Below are 19,336 nucleotides of genomic sequence, written 5' to 3'. Positions count from 1 at the left end.
AATGACTGGCAGTAGATTTTTTTACAGGTGCCGAGGTGCCAGCTCGACGCCCAACCTTCAACGAAGGCACACCCATTCTACGCATGTCTTTTGAATGCCACTTGACCATGGGGAGGACATGCAGACTCCACACAGAAAGCGCTCCAGCCGAGAACTGAACGGGAGAACCTCTTGCTGTGAGGCAACAATGCTACCGCTGCACCACCACGGCTATTCATAATCAAGTAATCAGAGACACAAGTAACAATCGGAAACAATGAAAGATTACAATACTCCAAAATAAAGTATTTAATTCTGAATGACAGATATTAAAGATCACTTACCTCTGCTCCATTCATGACTAAATTACCTATGCTTAGGCTTCAAGAAGTAATCAGGATGCCTAGCATTGGTAGGTATCTCGAGTTCAGCACTGAATGATAACTGCAATTACATTCAATAAGACTGCTACCTGATGGAACAGAATGAGGCAGATGATAATGAATGGCACAGAAAGTATGCAAGTAACAAAGTGCATTCCAGGGTGAGTGTGGGTGTTGGTGTTACTGGCGAAATAACTCCAGACTGGGAGAGTTGTGAGGCCCGAAGCTGAGAAAAAAATACACATACATGGTGTGTGTGTGTGTACGTATATGTATGTATATGTGTGTGTGTATAGATATATATATATATATATATATATATATATATATATATATCTACACACACACACACACATACACCATGTATGTGTATTAAATAAAAAATGTAAATGAATGTATGTGTTGTTTTTAATTTGCTTTTAATTCTATTTACATAGTAAAACACATCTGCAGTGATGAAAACGATAAAATGCTTGATGATGGTCAGAAGTGTTCAGTCTGCAATGGATATTTATTACCTTAGCCACAAATGAATCGGTAAATACAGTAAAGTCAAAAAGTGAATAGAAGAAGCATGGCAAGAAAAAACTAAGTATAGCATGTTCCTAAATTCCAGCTACTCAAAGACAAATTCATTTTACACCTCTATACAGAAATCCCTTCCAGTTTCGCACAAGTGCCTCAACAGAGAATGAATCACAGTGTAGAATGAAACGCATTTATCTCTAAAATAATGGTCATGTGAAACAGTTTAAAGATATACAACCTTATTAAAAAGATACCCTGGTCCCATATAATGCAGTAAATATCTCATCACTGTAAATATATTTTCTCACCTAGCAGTCACATCTAAGATATCACAACCTCTTTAAAAAGGCCAGCTCTATGACACAGAGAAATAAAGCTCTTCTAACCCACGACTACAATTCAGGTAATACTCGCTGGCACTGGAGACAGAACCATGATGAAGCTATAACGTGTTCTTCTCTGGTAGTAGGGAAGGGCTGGGTGTGCATGTTTGTGGTGCATACTCCAAGTCAGAATATCGAACAGGTTAATTTTAAGCAATAAATGTTAAAATTGTCTTGGCTTAAATAGGCCTGCCAGGGGAGTTAGTCTAGTACTAATCTATGAACATATGAGTGAAAGGCAGACCCTTCAAAGGTCACCTTTCACAGTGTCCCATTCGAAGTCTGCTCTATGGACATCAACAGGCATGTGCAAAGGTACTAAGGGTCAAAAAAAAGAAAAACATGAGATGCCGTTAGGCACTGCACCCAGTATGGTCACTCCACAGGGAAGGAAAGTTGCTCCTGATGGGTACAAATGGGTCAAGAGATTGGGCAGGGGCTAGACTCAAGAATCAAAGAAAGAATGGAACACACACACATACACACACATATATATATATATATATATATATATACACACACACACACACACACAGAAAAATGCAACTCAAATTTTCATTCAGTTTTCAATCCATATATTCACTTCTGTTGGAATAACAATTCAATTTCATCTCCAACTGTGCCTACTAAAGTTAGGTCAGCTCTCTTAAAATTGCTGTAGAGTTAGCATCTTGATGCACATCTACATAAACTACCTTTTGTTTGATACTGTGCATAAGGAATATGAAGAATTTGAAGCAGGAATTTTGCTGGAAGTATACAAAAAACTCTGAAAGGACATAGTAGTATTTGGAAAGGCATTCATCCTTACTGCAGATGTGCAAACTGCAGATTAATTTACACACCTGACAGTTAACATGTATCCACTTTCTGGCAGGTGTTTAATATTTCAATTTTATTCTCACTGCAACAGTTTAAACATTTACTTAGCAATTTTTATATGCTGCCTTAGTTTTTCTGTCAATAGAGCCTAATTGTAAATTGAAAGTGCAATTCTGAGCATATTTTGGACAGAGAAAAAAGATGAGAATGCACTATACTTGGAATTAGGTGCAAAGCACAATTTTGTATTTTCTGTAATGGAGTTAGAGTTAAAATGCTTGGGAAGAGGGCAGTCTGCAGAGTATAAATGGATATAATCACAACAAGCTGATGTGTTACCAGGCGTGAATGAAACAATTAATTTGAAACTTACCTATTCTTAAATCAATAAATCTGAGATAGTGTCTCTAACCTGGTTTCCTGCTTTAACTACATCTGTTGTGTTTTATTCCTTTTTTCCCCTTCCTGCAGCTGACCATCAGGTGCCAACAGCTCCTCTTCTAGTTCTCTGAGTCTACTGGACCTACCTTAGCCTCTCCAAGGCTTAACCTGACCCACACTGGCCAATGAAGAGATTTGGGACACTGGTGCAAAGTCAAAGTACTGCTAGAGAGTATGGCCTGACTCTTATCAGCCCCCAGCAGCCTTTCCAGCTCAGCAAGTTCTGCCTAAAAGAGGTAGTCCCTTCCTTGCCTTGTTGTATCCTGCCATTTAACTAGTACTCTATCCACTGAATTACATAAGGATTGACATTTAATACTATTAAATGTCAGTTATACCCGTAAGTGGAATGATGTCAAGGTCATAAAAGGTGCTGCTACCTCTTTAAAAAATGGTTCAAGATTCAAAAATGAGGATCTCCCCTTCATAAACTAATACTGTTTTATATGCAACATAAGTAGGTCACCTTGTATCATTCTGGATAAGCTCTGTTATGGCGGTCCATGATTTTGCTTAGAATACTGGTCAAGGTAACAGGTGTAAAACTTAAACTTGTTAATCAGCTTATTTTAATTTGTACTGCAGGTTTTGATCATCTCATGTCTCTCCTTGCATGCACTCTGGCTTTAAGCAACAGTCCAGTTGACTGGGCCTGGACTGCTGTTGGAAAAAAAAAAAAAAAAGACGCCTAAGTGAGTTTTAGTCCAAGAAATACAGCACAAGGACCATCTGCTTGTTCTCTTGTAGCTGCCAAAGCAGTACTTCCTATAAAACATCAGGGGCATAGGTTCATAGGTAAGTACTAGTCTATCAGCCCTAGCGCCTATATAAGCCTAGTCAAAAAGGTTCCCAGGCTTTCGCCACCCAAGAAAATTATTTTCCTTTGCCCCTGTCAAGCAGTGCTGCAGAAGCAATCCCCCGGGTGAATTTTCTATTTCCCATCCAGTCATCAAGATTTTTCTTAAAGAGGGCCAATGAGGAGCTTTGCCTGACATTAATGGGTAGTTTGTTCCAGAGTATGGGAAGTCTCTGGGACAGGAATCAATCCCTCCAGCATGTTCTGTTTATTGTGGTGACAGGTCCCTGGAGTGCGTGCTTCGGAGAGATTGGGATTTCTTTAAGTGTAGCATGCCCAACAGCTCTGGGTTTGACATAGCTTTGTAGGTTGGCAGAGATCACCTCTGATTAGGCGATATGCGATGGAGTAGAGCTGGAGTTTTTTGAGACGTCACGTATGACATCTGTTTGAGGCCGGTAATCCTCTTAGTGAGGTATTTCTGTGGCCTTTCCAATTGCTGTAGGTGCCTTGTGAGATGCATGCCAGACAGGGCATTGTACTCTATAATGGGTCTGATTAGGGATGAGTAGAGATGGACAATGACCTCCTTTTTTCCTAGAGGAGAACCCTTTTGTGATGAGGTGTGCCACGTAGAAGGATTTCCTGACTACTGTGGTGATGTGGTTATCAAAGGCGAGACTACTGTCCACCTTTGTCCCGAAGTCCTGAAGTCGGACTTGGAGCATAAATCCCAAACAGTAATTTCCATATAGAAAAAAACAGCAGCATTGTATCTGATTAGTAATCAACACCTACTGAGAATACATCAGAATTTTTTTTGCTTGTTTCTTAATAGAAACATGTTTATTTATATCTGATATATTTAGTGGTGCTGTCTATATTCATAATCCAGGTTACACTTTAATAACATCATATTTGATGGTGTGCTTGATCTGCCTAGCATATGCATCACTTTGGGATGCACATTGCATTATCCAATACAAAGAAATGGAAAAAAAAAATCACACTGCATCCAATAAGGTAACTGGCATTCTGTTAGATGTATTTTTAAATGGGGTGCCGAGAAGTGGATAATCATCATTTGTTGAGGTTCTGTTAGCAACTTTTTTGTTACTTTTTCTACTATACTACTGTTACAGGACTGAAGAGAAACCCCAGAAGTAATACAGTTTTAAAGCTATGCAGAATTTAGGGCACAGACTGCTTCTCCAAAAGAGTAACAATGCGTTACCTTTGCAGTTTTTCCCTACCTTGTGCCAGATAAGTGCCTAAAGAAGTACGGCAATGAGCCAGCAAGGTATGTGTTGTTCATAGGTGTTTATCAGGATAATGACCGCAAGGGCCTTTTTAAGCCTAGCCATGCATCCCAAATCTCTGACAAGTTCTGACACCCTTGATAAGTATAAGCAAGGGTTTGGGAGATGAACCATTTACAGGTTACCTGTGTCCATTAGCGACATAGGTGCCAAACCAGGGATGTATTTCCGGTTTCCCATCCAATTGTCCAAGCTGCACCTGAATTGGGTTATGGAGAAACTCTGCTTCACATGGATGGGGAGTCTGTGCCATAGATGCAGTAGTCTCTAGGACCATGCCTATCTCTCCAGCAGGACCTATTTATATCACAGGCAAGGTTTAGGTCTTTAGAATGGGTAATTCTGGTGATGTTTGTTTTAAGGATATGCAGGAGGTCCATCAGAATGGGGTCTGACAATGCCCTATATGCCAGGCACAGATCTCCCCTCAAAAGCCTGTAGGAGACAGAATACAGGGATAGGGCCTTAAAGCGATCTGCATAGGACATTTTACTTATGCCCTGTATTCTTTAGTGGCGAACCTCTGTGGATGTTCCAACTGTTGGACATGCCTGGTTAGGTACATACCAAAGGGGGCACTGTACTCAATGACTGATCCCTGAGGGACTCCACTTGTGACTGGCCTCTTTGTAGAGGTGGAGTCCCAATTCTAACTTCCTGGGTTCTGTGAGCCAGTTGGCTATCCACTGGGTGACATAAGGGTTTGTACCCAACCTCTTGATTTTGTCAACAATGCCTGAGTAAGGTATCGTGTCAAATGCCTTTGCCAGGTCAAGGTTGGCAGTTTGAACAATTTAGCCCTCATCCGTTGCTTTCGTAACCTTCTCAAAGAAGTCCACCAGGTTGAGTAGGCATGATCTGCCATTGACAAAACCAAAGTGGTTTGGCTCTAGTGTCTGGAGGTTTACTATATCTCTATTGATCATCTCCATGATGTTTCTTTCTTTGACTTTACATACAAGACTAGTGAGACTTATAGGCTCCTAGAGTCACATATGACTCCTAAACTGACCTCTTGAACAGTTGACACCATGCACAAAGTTTTCTAGGCAAGTAGATGGACAGGAGTTTGTCAGACCTTTCTTCCATATCATACACATACAGAAAATTTGGAGTTGCCAAGCCATCTGCCACATTTCTGAGGCAGAGGAGGAAACCAGAGTGCAAGAAAAACCAACATGAACATAAAAAGATAGCATGCAGACTTTGCAGAGAAGGTATCCCATCTGAGAACCAAGCCAGCTACCTCTTGCTGTGAGTGGACAATGCTACTCACTGTACCAACATCTGAGAGGTGTTACGTGAATTAAGTAAATTGGTAGACTTGGTTAAAATGCAGCCATAACCCAAAAGAAGGTGAAATACATGTATGTATAGCTGCAGTCTTAACTCCTGTAAAATGCACAGAGTTTTTCTTTGGTACCTTAGCTCATTCATGCCTTGAGTGCCAAATGTACTGCATTCTGCTACACACCTGAAGCACGAGTTTAACAGGCTACTTTGCCTCAACTAGATCTACAAAACGTGAAAGGTGGACCACACAGAGTTATACTAATTCAATATAACTCACTAGCAGTACTGAATTTACCAGTGCCCTGACAAGTAGCTTAAATGTGAAAAAATATTTTAATTCAACAGGTAATGCAAAAAAAGCTGTTTTGCTTGTTCAGTTTAAATATTTTTCTAACAGTTAAATTAAGAGCAACTCTGAGCACCAGGCAACTGCTGTCTAATCTGCCAACATTCAAGAACAGCAGGTAATTAACTGACTACCAGCAGGTGTGAAGAAATTAAAGCTGAAGCAGCCTTAATACTTTAATCTGGATCTGCATGTGTTTCCCAAGATGATGTAGCTTAATGCAGTTCCTTAGAATTTGGTTGTATGACCAAGTGCCCTTTGTGGTAAATATTTTGTCAAAGTTACTGCTGTGGAATCTCTCACCCTTTTCTTTTTGTTTATTCATTCTATGATACCCATATAATCCTATTCACATTACTGGGGAACTGCAGCATATCATGGAATATAATGGTTGCAAAGCAAAGAAACTAATCTAATATGAGGTGGCAGTCCATTGTAGGATGCATATACAAGACTCATTAATGCTCCTAAAACTGAAATAATTCTTAGATTTGATCCCTCATGATGCTCCTAGAGGTTATGATCATTTACACCCTGATGCCTTGCAATCCATCCCTTTCTTTATGTATTTAAATTAGCTATAACACAAAATACACCTCTCTCCAGGTGGAAAACTGATAAATAAAAATGCTTCAAAAATACCCAAACTTTCCCATCCTCCAGTTTAAAAAAAAATTTAAATTCTCCAAGCCTTAGGGAAAATTCTTGAAAAGATAATGTATTTATAATTTTCCTCATATAGCCAGTAACATCACCTCTTCTCCAGCAAGCACCACAGTTTCTGTACTGTCAGGAGTAAAATGACAGTAACCTCTACTTTTTCCAGAGGAATCCAAATTAGTGTGAATAAAGAAAATTTAATTAGTGCTGTGCTCAGTGACCTCATCACGGCCTCCAACTTGATGGACCACAATTTGAACTCCCTCTTATCTCTAGTAACAAGTGATAAAACTACTAACTGGTTTAAAAACTTTTTTACAAGTTGAAATTTCGGTTACCTTATCCCTCTCAGACTCTGAAATGGATTGTAAAAAGGTACGTCAAAAGTCTGCACTGTCTGGTCTCTTTTATTTCATACTTATAAACGGACTGAAGTAACCAGAAATACCATTCCTCCTATATATACCTAATATGGTCATTTACATGTCTGACCCCTAACCTTAGTAATTAAAAAAAAATTCCATGAAATGGCCTTCTTCTCATGGGTTAAATAAATAATTTGTTCCCAAAGTCTTTGCGTATCAGCACTACTCCAGACCCATACATTATACAGGGATAGTAAAGACATCTTGGCTCCAATGAGGCTTGTATATTTCTTTATGGAAAAAAAAGGCATGCCCTGTATACAGACATTGGTGATTTCCAATTGAAAGTTATGTATAGACTTGTTATCATCAGTTACTGGAGGAGCAAGAATTAATTTCAGGCAAGGAGCTATTCCCCTAATAATTAAATAGGGGCCATGACCTTAAGTTTAACTTGCAGGATTGTATATGCCATTTCTGCTAGACATTTGCAGAGGCCCTTAACCTACACACATCCCCAGAACTTGTGGGCTTCTTCAGCTAGGACATCATGGTAGCTTTGACATATCCCAGATTCATATTATCTGCTCCTTGATTGATGCAGAAACGCTTTAAGAAGGAAACTTAAATAATGCAGAGAACTGCTAAATGTAGCATACAATTAAAAGGAAGGCAGGTGGCAGTCAGAAACACATTCCTCTAACCAATGAAAGAAGTACACTTTCAAGGCAACACTATATGTGATAGGAAATGGTGAGTCCTGCTACAAAAGATCCCAAAAAATTATCATAACGTAGGAGAAATTATTACCGTATGCAAAACTGAAAGATTCCTCATAATTCAATCACAAAATTATGCAGCAACAGGGACCCAGACCTTGATGAAAGAAAATGTGTCATTACCTGTAATAATACACAGGGCAAATGATCCAAGCAGCATAATCTACAAAACTAGCAATTCTTTTAATTTAAAACACTGGAAATTCCTCTCCACAAGAAGAACCCATTTGAATAATTTGAGATTTTCATACTCTTTTATACAGTATAGTAAAAAGACCTCGACTGCAAACAGCCAGCCCACTGCTGAACAGTCACTCTGTCATTTTAATGCCCACATAAAAGTTTTTCTACAGGCATTCATGCTTCTTTCCACATCTAAAAGACATTCTGATTAGGCTGAATGTTTAATGTAATCAAAATAAAACATCTCTCTGTATAATAAAAAGTCTCTCTAAAAGTATAATGTGGCTTTTGAGTTAGTACTGTGAAACTAGTTAACAGAAATATAACTAAATAAAATCTCAAGTATTACACTCCAGTCACATAGGAAAAAATGATGCTTCATAATAATGTATATCCTAAAATATTCTGCTGCAACCTTAGATGGTCTTTTATGCTTTATTTGCAAACACATTAATGAAATTTAGAAAGTAATACATTGTCTTCAGTAAGTAGTCTATAGAAACAGTACATACTTTAGCAATAACTGTTAGCATTGCTTTCTACAGTGTACACTAATTATGTTTCAAGCTATTGTTCTATAAAAAGCAGTATTTTGTTTTTCTTTTGAAGTAAGGGTTCAAAAGTTAAACAACTAATAAATAAAAAGTAATGCGTAACACAAAGGCATAACATTCCAGTATGCTGAGCCCTCTGTAAATCTGAAATGTGCTGCTAAACCAACTGTAGCCTCGAGCAATTACTAATTTCAAACTGTCTGTAAAACAACTTTCAGGATAAAGCATACCTATAATAAAATATTAGCTCATTACATAGTTTCCAGCCTTTACATGCAACATTAATAATGTCTATTATCATTCTAATTTTAGACAAAAATAAAATATTTAAGAAAAATAATCCAGCATTCAAATGGAAACAATTACCACTTTAAAATACATATAAAATAAATCATAGGTGGGCTGTTTGTTACAGCTTAAAGGATATCCGTACAATACTGTACAACTGATTTAAGGGGTATGAGATACAGTGCTGCAATTCATGGAAGCCTGCCTTCTGTAGTACGAAATCTTCAAGTGTACACATATGCAGAAATAATTTCCCAAGAGATGCCTAAATCTGTAAAGTTTAGGTTACGTGTCCCTTCCCCAAAAGGGACAGAGTGAAAAAAATGCATACATTACCTGAGATCCATAAATAATCTAGGCTGGAAAGCAGAAACATCATCAAAAGATTTTGTTAACACCACAAACTTCAAGAAAATGAAACTGAGGAGCATTGTCTCCAATCATGTCATTAATCTAATGCCAGAAAAGTGAAATCATAACTAGGCAGCATTTCCCCCACAGGTAAACTAAACACACTCCTCTTTCCCCTCACATTACACACACAGACACACACTTTGATTAGTTCACACTGATTAGACTTACAACACACAACGTATGGTCTCCTTCATAAGTGCTGATCTGGTTACTTGGTATGCATCTTCAAGGCAATCAGGCAGCAACACAAATACAGAAAAGCCTCATCCTAACCATTTTAACTTAAAGCAACATGTCTTGCAAATGCTAATTACAGTTTACAAAACAGAAAAAAAAATAACCAGCAATTAATTATACACACCAAAATATCAGCCAATTTATCAGAGAGACTGAATTTCTGCATGTAAATATCTGATGGAAAGCATGGAATTAGAGGTGGTACAAGAGAACTCCTTATACAAGCTGCTGCAAGTGACACAAAAAGACCGAACACAGCAGGTGCAAGTTACTTTCAACAACTTCATCATCCAAACTACTCTCTCTCTCTTCCATTTTACAGGAGGTCCGAGTGCTGTGCCAGTTGTCTCCACTTCTCATTATTAACAGATATGCCTTCTTCAAGAATCATGCCCATTTGTCTCAGGTCTTCTTTCACCTAATCCATCCATCTCTTGGCTGGGCATTCTCATCTTCTCTTGCCTTCATGTCTCACTCCAAACAGGCAAGCATGGACAGTTTCTGTATGGCTGTCTTTGTGGTGTACACAGGTGAAGCCCTAAGTATGACCAGAGTTTGAGTAGCAGCTGGTGTGGGGTAGAATGGGACTGACTGACTGATACCAAACTGCCCACCTAGGGTGGGGAAACTGATGCTGCAGTCAGACAACTGTCACCAAACAAGCAGAGGCTTTGGAGGCACTGAAATGTCCTGGACCATGGATGGATTTGGCATTTCCAAGCCAGTGACAGTAGCTATCTTCCCATTTTGATAGTATGCAATTCATTGGGAGCATATGAAAACTTGCACTGACTAGGGTACTCACATCAGCACTGGGCAGGATTAGGGCCTAACTATAAAAACCCTCAGTGCAGGGATGCTAGCAAGGGTAGTAACAACTTCCATGATTGCTTTGCTGAGCCCTCTTCTCAGTTCTCATTCTCAGCCTTGTGCTGGATACTCTCTAGCATTGAGGGAATAAGTTCATAGGTTGGTACTAGGCTATCAGCCCTAGGGCCTATACAAGCCTAGCCATAACAATTCCCTGGCTATTTCTTCCCACATTATTTACTTTCCTGGATAAAACTACTAACTGGTTTAAAAACTTTTTTACAAGTTGAAATTTCGGTTACCTTATCCCTCTCAGACTCTGAAATGGATTGTAAAAAGGTACGTCAAAAGTCTGCACTGTCTGGTCTCTTTTATTTCATACTTATAAATGGACTGAAGTAACCAGAAATACCATTCCTCCTATATATACCTAATATGGTCATTTACATGTCTGACCCCTAACCTTAGTAATTAAAAAAAAATTCCATGAAATGGCCTTCTTCTCATGGGTTAAATAAATAATTTGTTCCCAAAGTCTTTGCGTATCAGAACAAAAGACCCACGGGGGAAGACTTGAAGATCAGCAGGCATGGAAGCAAATTTATTTATCATCAGTTTTTTTTTTTTTTTAACAACCACAATCATCCATCTAGACATAAGTTGCCCTTTTCAGCAGAGGCACAGTGAGGAAAGCTCCAAGTATAATATATACACAAAAGGCTCAAAAATCAGATAATCAAAATTACAATGACTTTAAGCAATTTAGCAGAATAAATGCAATTAGAATACATAAGGCGCCCACGGTGGTGCAGCGGTTAGCGTTGTTGCCTCACAGCAAGAGGTTCTCTGGTTTGATCCTTGGCTGGGGTGCCTTCTGTGCGGAGTCTGCATGTCCACACATAATTTTAAATTTTTGGTTATTGAGAAAATATGTGATAACATCAGGGGTGGACCTAAGGTTTTGAAATTAGATGAGAAAGAGCTGATTTGGCAGCTTAAGCTTAATGCTTTAACCTTTCCAGGTTAAAATGACTCCGTTTCAATTAAAAGTATTTTGAAACTGAAGTCTTTAATGCGTTAAGAAAATGCATGAATATGTTCTGTATTTTTGTTTTTATTTTGATTATTTGTATGTATAATTTTGATATGGTTGGACTGGAATATGTTTTGTATTATTCAGTGGTTTGGTACTTTAAACAGAGTCTTGACTTTAGTGAGTAGGAAATGATGTCACTACTTGTAAAATTATTTAAACCCATGTTTTAATTATGTCTTTTGCCTGAAGAGGTTTGCTAATTTAGTAAATGAAAGCGCTAACTTTTATCATCTGTCCGGTGTGGTTTGTCCTCTATAAATTTGTTTTTTAAGTTTGCAGTTTTGTTTTTTACAAGTTTGTTTTGGTTTTCTAAAAGGGGGTTTATGATGATGATGATGGCAACACTCAATGGCATCATGTGGCAGCTGGATAGAGGGCTATAGCAGGTTGAATAAGAAAAAGCCCAGAGATTCAGTCTAATGAAAACCAATTAGGATAACCGCAAACAAGCAAATGCATAAATAACTGAATGCATGAAACAGTGTGGAAACGTTAGTTCTACAGAATTTGCCACAAATGCATTTCTCTCACTGATCTTTTTACAGAGCAGATTTGTGGTATTAGCACATAATGACACTGTAAGCAGGCATAATACTCAAACCACAATTACATTACAAAGATTAGAAGATTATTAGAAACAAAACTAAACAATGTTCACAACAGCACAGTAGTGTGTGTCAAATAAAAGAAAACTATTAAAAAAGTTGATTAAATCAGAACAAAGCAGGCAACACAAGGATATGCATGCATACTATTATACTTTCTGGTCTTTTGCCTAAATGTAGGATATGCAGTGGTAATCCTGACGCTAGAAGATACAGAAGGAATTCTAAAGGCAGTGTAGTGCCACAGAGAAAGATCCTCAATCCCCTACTCCCATATGCAGTCTGGGTACTGTCAAAAGTTTTGCAGCATTCTTGCAAGTTTATAAGGAATGACAGTATTAAATAAGTTGCACACAAGAAATATGCAGCAACTTATGCCTAGTTAAGCGTAAATCCATAAAACTCATGCATCCTTGTAGGCAGGAATGTAGCGAGCAAATTCCGTTGTATAATCACAAGCTCTTGGTGCTATCCCCCATAAACACCTCTTCTTCTTCTTTCGGCTTTTCCCAGTTAGGGGTCGCCACAGTGGATCACTGTCCGCTCATGATTGGCAGTGGAGTTGAGTTGCCAGCCCGACACCCAACCTTCCACAGGAGGCACATGCACTCATGCCTAGGGCTAATTTAGGGTGTCCAATCCACCTACAGCGTGTCTGTGGGATGAAACCGGAGCACCCGGAGGAAACCCACACGACCACAGGGAGGACATGCAGACTCCACACAGAAGGCACCCCAGTCAAGGATCGAACCAGAGACCCTCAACCCCCATGAACACCTATCACTTAAAAATGGACACATCTCACAAACTGCTGCCTCCCAAGCACTTAATAAATGTAAGTAACATTTTCAGCTGTTTCCCCCAAAAACTATAAAAATATTCCTTTTAGATTAGCAGTATTGCACCTGTTGTTAAAGGCATTCATTTAGACAGTTGTAGACATAATATGACATGAAAAAAAAAGACATGTTGATATGACGCTCAGAAAAATAAGTACTCGGCAGAATTCAAAGTGTATGCCTGGCTACACCCTTGCTTGTAGGGAAATCTTGGTGAAATTGTGTGACTGTCACTGTGGGTTCAACAATGAAAACCTCTAAACTGTGAACTAAAAGTAGTCTATGAAGATTTTATTTACAGAATGGCAAAAGAAGGAGTGGAGTAGTGTGCAGATGAATTTGTTCATTTTGACAATGAAGTGAATAGCCAGTCACAGTAGATTGGTCTAACTGCTTTGTGATCACCAAGCAGAAATGTCAGAAAAATGATATGGTCAGATTTTACAAATGTGACAAATAGTTTGTCAGAACTAATAATTGAATTGTGAAGTTTGAAACGACTGACTGTGGCATGCTTGAAATGTTTGGAAGAGGCCAGAGTGGAAGAAGCAGATTTTATGCACTATTAACAATTAGCCACAGAAACTGCTAAATGACAAATATATGAGATTCGAGATAAGGCAATACAGACAGTAAAACAAATTCAGCAGCTAGAACAACAACTGAAAGGAATGGAGGATTTAGCAATGAAGCAAAATCTGAGATTATCTGGAGTTTTGATAGATGAAGGGAAATATTTAATGGGCAATGTGAAAACCAAGATGGTAGAATGTATGGCTTTTGCAAAAGATTCTGTGGAGACTGTAATATTGAGAGGTTTTGCTTACACTGAAATCAGATTTTAAATGTGTGAAGTCCACAGTTAAAATGAATGACTATGATGAGTATGTGACACTACAAAAAAGCAAGTATTGTGGAAATCTAGCAGAAGATCATCAGTGACTGACACCTTTACGTATTTTGAGGATGACTCTGAAATGTCACTTGCAGTTTGTGGAAGCAATAAAAGAATGCAAGTGAAAAGACTTTACAGCTAGGAGTAGTTATACTAAAAGAGGTTTTCTGGCAATTTTGGCAACCTGGCAGAAGGCTATAAGTGACTGGGACACCTATATATTTTCAGGATAACTACTCATAGGTGGCTCAGAAACATCACATGCAGTTTGCAGAAGCAATAAAAGCATGTAAGTGAAAAGACTTTGCAGCTATTCTTAAAGTGCTTTGGACTGAAAATATAGATAAGCCCATTGTAGAAATAGTGGAACTGCCACTGAGATTAGCAGAGTTAGAAGTTAACCAAAAGGAGAATGGCACTGTTTGACCAACAGTCTGATACTGCTGGAGAAACAGAAGATGAATGTGAACAGAATGTGGATTCAGGAGATAAAAGATGAATGATTCATGTATGAAATCCCTGGAACAAGATGACTCTACTTGAATTGGGCAAACTATTTAATATAGGCATTTTCAAACACATGTTCAAGCTTGTCAAGATGTTCAATCACTATACTATTGGGAAAAACTGACACTGTGAAAATCTTAGCTCTACACACCTGATCACAGATGCATACATAACTCCCAGCTGGTAAGCAATTACTTTTCTTACTTCCTAGAAAAAGTATTAATACTAGTACATTTGAACAAACATCTGCACCAAATATGTTCTGAGGTGATGTTTATTTATTGTGACTGTTTACATATTAAGAAGATGTCAAAATATGTATCCTATAACATTGATACTTTCAGGTTTCAAATGGACTATTGGGAAGTATTAGCCATACTGACCATTTATCTGGACTGAACAAAATGTTTTTGAAATTAAACAAAGTTTTTTTTTTCTTTTATTAAATTAGTTAACTGGAGCTTGCATGTATGAGGTAATGGAGACGATATCGACTGAACTTGCTAAGAAATTACACAGTATGATGAATTATACCATAATTAATTTTATTATTTATTTTATTTTTATTTTACATTTTTTGACCAGGATTGTCCGACTGAGCTGAAGAGACCCTTTTCAGCGGAGGCTCGGGGAGAAAAACTCCAACATATTATATCATTTTCATTATAAATTAGCATTAAACAGCAATATTACAGGATTATTACAAGGCATTAAGTAGCAATACAATGTTATACAGTGTCAATAATCAGGAGTATAGCATAACTATTTCAAGATGTATAAAAAGAAATAAAGGGTCAATACTATTGTAAAGCAAACACTCTAGCTGGACAGCCCAATTGGCTGAAGACTGTTGTGATAGGGAAATCTAGTCTACCACAGTCCGCTTGCCATCACTGTGACCATTACCAGGAAAACTAGGTCAGAAAATGGATGGGTTGGGTAGTTCACCTGTTCCTGAAGACGGCAGCAAGAAGTACTGAACAGTAAGCAAACACTACAAAAAGGTAACAGCAGTGTAATTTAAAATGTTGGTATAAAAGCAACGCAAGATAATAAAATTGGAATAAAGTGCATCACATCAGCACTGGAGAACAGCAGTCTGTCTCCAGTGTCAATATATTACAATAAGAAACATATGTGTATCGATAAAAAATCTACACATTTTGAGTAAATACGATACACACTGCTGAGAACCACTATGAAAAAGCTGGATGGTGTGTTTAAAAAAATTATGCAACTACATTAAATATAATTAAAGATGTCAGCTTAAGGTACATCAGATACACAAGACATCAGATATAAGAGACACATTTACAGAAGAGTAAGAAAAGTTATGTAAGCATTTTCTGATAAACATAGATGTATAATTTGAAATTTTAAAACTCAGATGTTTGGCATAGAAGAATATGAAATAATACACACGTGTAACAAGACTTGCAGCAGGTGCCAAACAGAAATGAAAAGAACTACTGATCACCACTATATGGTACATCTGCAAAACCGCTAATAGTGTTACATACCAAGATCAAAAGTGAAGTAACCGAAGCAGGACCCAAGACTTTGGAATTCAGGCCGACTGAGGGCAACCTGCCAGCAGATTACCCAAATGTAATGACTGCAACAGTGAAATACGAAGACCATCCGCTAATAGTGTTACTGACATACCAAGATCAAAAGTGAAGTATTTTGCAGAATGACCGTTACTCAGAGGCACCGTGACTTTGGAGTTGGTGTTTATAAGCAGCAGCATTGTGGGACAGGCGCAAGTATCCCATACGGGAGAGTGCCAGGTCTTCCAAAAATGCCTCTGAAGTGCCATATTGAGTTTCAATGTTCAATTTTTGAGACGTGGCTTTGCCCTTCTATCTCTCTAGATCACAAGACAAAGGCAAAAAATAAAGACAGTTTATTCTATAATTAAATATTCAGCACTCAAATCACCAATTGAATATATAACAAACTGTAAACAGATACAAACTCTTATACTAGTCCTTAGATCCATGTATATCACTTTGCTAAGCAAATATAAGCCTATTACAAACTTGTATGTAAAAGTATCCATGCAAATCAATACTATTACATGGAAAATATTGCACAGTACTTAACTAGTGAATTAAAAAGTTTAAGCAACAGCTCCACCAGATCATGCAACCTGCCAGCTGCCAACACTGTCACTATAGCAGCCATGCAAATGCTAGCCCTCTGTTGTGCCACTGTGCTGGATTCTTCACCTCTGGAACCAGTGAAAGCATTAAAATATGGCACGGTCATCAGCCCAGACATATAGTTCAAGCATCTCCCCTGTGACATGCATAGTGAGTTGCACAGTAAAAGTGCTACACAACAGTTGGGAACATGTACCTTTTTGGGCAGAATGCTGCATTTGCAGACCACGGGTGTAAGGGACAGACCCGAAAGTTCTCTTCACTTTATGCAAAAAAATGTGTTATACCATACTATTTTGGTAAATACCAACCTGGTTCTTTCACTAATGACAAAGGTAGTAAGTGCTAGGTCTGCACGAACATCTAAGGCACCACTTAGTATGAAGTGCCTATCTTCCTGATCAGTGGGCAAAGTACAGTTGTGTACACTTACCATAAATATAGATGTTCAAGTGTATTCACTGTAGCAGTCATTACATTTGGGTAATCTGCTGGCAGGTTGCCCTCAGTCGGAGTGAATTCCAAAGTCTTGGGTCCTGTGTCGGTTGCTGTCTCCTCTTCCATGACGTTAGGTCGTCAGGGGTATAAAACAAGCAGCCGATGCCATTTTCTTTAGTTTTTCTTGCCCCAATGTCAGGTGCCCCCAAAAAGGTAGCAAATTATATAAACTATATATACATGCAACAATACAAATTTTACCTTCATCTACACGCAAATACACCACATAGGTTGTAGAAGATAGTGAAGGAAAGCTAAACTCCAAAATGAAAGGGGGATGGTGGGTGGGTAACCTGGACTGCAACAGTGAATACACTCGAACATCTACATTTATGGTAAGTGTACACAACTGTACTATGTTCTTCGTGTTTCACTGTTGCAGTCATTACATTTGGGTAGAATCCCACAGCTATGGATGGGAGGCTGCAGCTAAACAGCATTAAGGGCAGATATAAGGCCCTGCAGAACTGCAGTGGCAAAGCCTGCCCTGGACTTAGAGTAGAGAGGCAAATGATAATGCTTTGTAAAGGTGTGAACAGAACTCCAAGTAGCAGCCTCTAGAATGTCTTTGGTTGGTACTCCTCTGAGAAAGGCTGCTGATGTAGCTGCAGCTCTGGTGGAATGTGAACTAATGCCCTTGGGCACAACTTTGCCATGGTGCAAGTAGCAGAAACAAATGAAGTGGCTTATCCATTTTGAAATAGTCTGCTTTAAAATAGCCTTTCCTTCTGATCCTGCATCATATGTCACTAGTAATTGCACAGTTTTTCTTAGAGCTTTAGTCCTGCTCAAGTAGAATCTTAGCTGTCTGTGTACGTCCAAGAAATGCAGAATTCTCTCCCCCTTGTTCTGCGGATTTGGATAAAAGGTTGGCAGATGAATAGTTTGGTTAAGAGCCACACTGGAAACCACCTTAGGCATAAATGAAGGATTGGTCCTCAGAGACACCCTGTCTGGGTAAAATATGATAAAAGGCTCCACAGCCATGAGGGCCTGTAGCTCTGAGACTCTTCTTCCTGAAGTAATTGCTCGGAGCAGAGCTGTTTTCCATGATAAGAACTTTAGATCTGCAGTAGCAGCTGGTTCAAATGGAGGCAGGGTGAGCTTTTCCAACACATAATTGAGGTCCCATGTACGTATTGGTGATCTTCTGGGAGGCCTTAAATTTTTGGCTCCTCTAAGATACTGCTTTAGTAAAGGATGAGAAAAGATTGGTGGCTCTGTATTGTAATGAGCCGAAATGGCAGAGGCATGGATTTTGATTGATGAGAAAGATAGGCCTTTGTCAAGCATCTTAGTCAAGTATTGTAATATCTGAGGAATATTTGGTTCTGCTGTATCAGTTCCTTGTGCTCAATTCCAAGCACTGAATCTCTTCTATTTATCAGAATAAGATTTTCTAGTACTAGGCCTTCTGGCTTCCAAAATGACATCCATCACAGCTTTACTGAGTTGTGGTGTTTGCATAACTACATGATCAGCCATGCTTCCAGGTTCAGTGTTTGCAGCTGACTGTGCAGGATCTGATTGTTTTGCTGGGACAATAATTGAGGTCTTTGAGGTAAGGTCCAAGCTGGGTATTGAGACAAGTTCCTTAGGATTGGGTACCAGTATTGGCATGGCCAGTCCGGGGCAATTAGCATCATCTTTGGTTTCTCTTGTCTGACTTTTAGTAGGACCTTGGGAAGAAGAGGCAGAGGAGGAAAGGTTTAAACTTATAGGTTTTTCCAACTGAAGGATAGGGCGTCCACTTTCCATGCTTGTCTGTGGTAAGTCCTTGTGCAGAATCTTTTCAATTGATAATTTTGAGGAGAGGCAAATAGATCTATGCCCGGGCTCCCCCATTTCTTATTTATCATGCTGAAGACTTGTGGATCTAGTTTCCACTCGTGAGGATCCATAAGGTTTCTGCTTAAATCGTCTGCCAGAGTATTTTGTTTTCCTGGCAGGAACTGAGCTTGTAGATGTACTTGGTAAGTCAAAGCTGTGTCCCACAGTGCCATGGCTGGTCTGCAAATGGGGTATGAATGCGTGCCCCCCTGCTTGTTTATATACCACATAACCGTGGTGTTGTCCATCTTTATCAGTAGTTGTCCTGGATGAAGTAAGTCCTTGAAGGCTGTCAGGGCATTTTGAACAGCTAACATCTCT

At 38.8% G+C, this 19,336-nt stretch overlaps 1 protein-coding gene across 3 annotated transcripts in view; it reads right to left on the bottom strand.

The window, feature by feature from the left end:
* The window catches only part of BRIP1 (BRCA1 interacting helicase 1), a 2,367,390-nt gene that overhangs the window by 621,665 nt on the left and 1,726,389 nt on the right, over positions 1-19,336 (bottom strand). The window lies entirely within an intron of this gene.

Source organism: Protopterus annectens, chromosome 13.part0, assembly GCF_019279795.1.
Source record: "Protopterus annectens isolate FY-2018-M chromosome 13.part0, PAN1.0, whole genome shotgun sequence".
Classification (NCBI taxonomy): domain Eukaryota; kingdom Metazoa; phylum Chordata; order Ceratodontiformes; family Protopteridae; genus Protopterus; species Protopterus annectens.
This window is presented reverse-complemented; position numbering and strand designations above follow the sequence as displayed.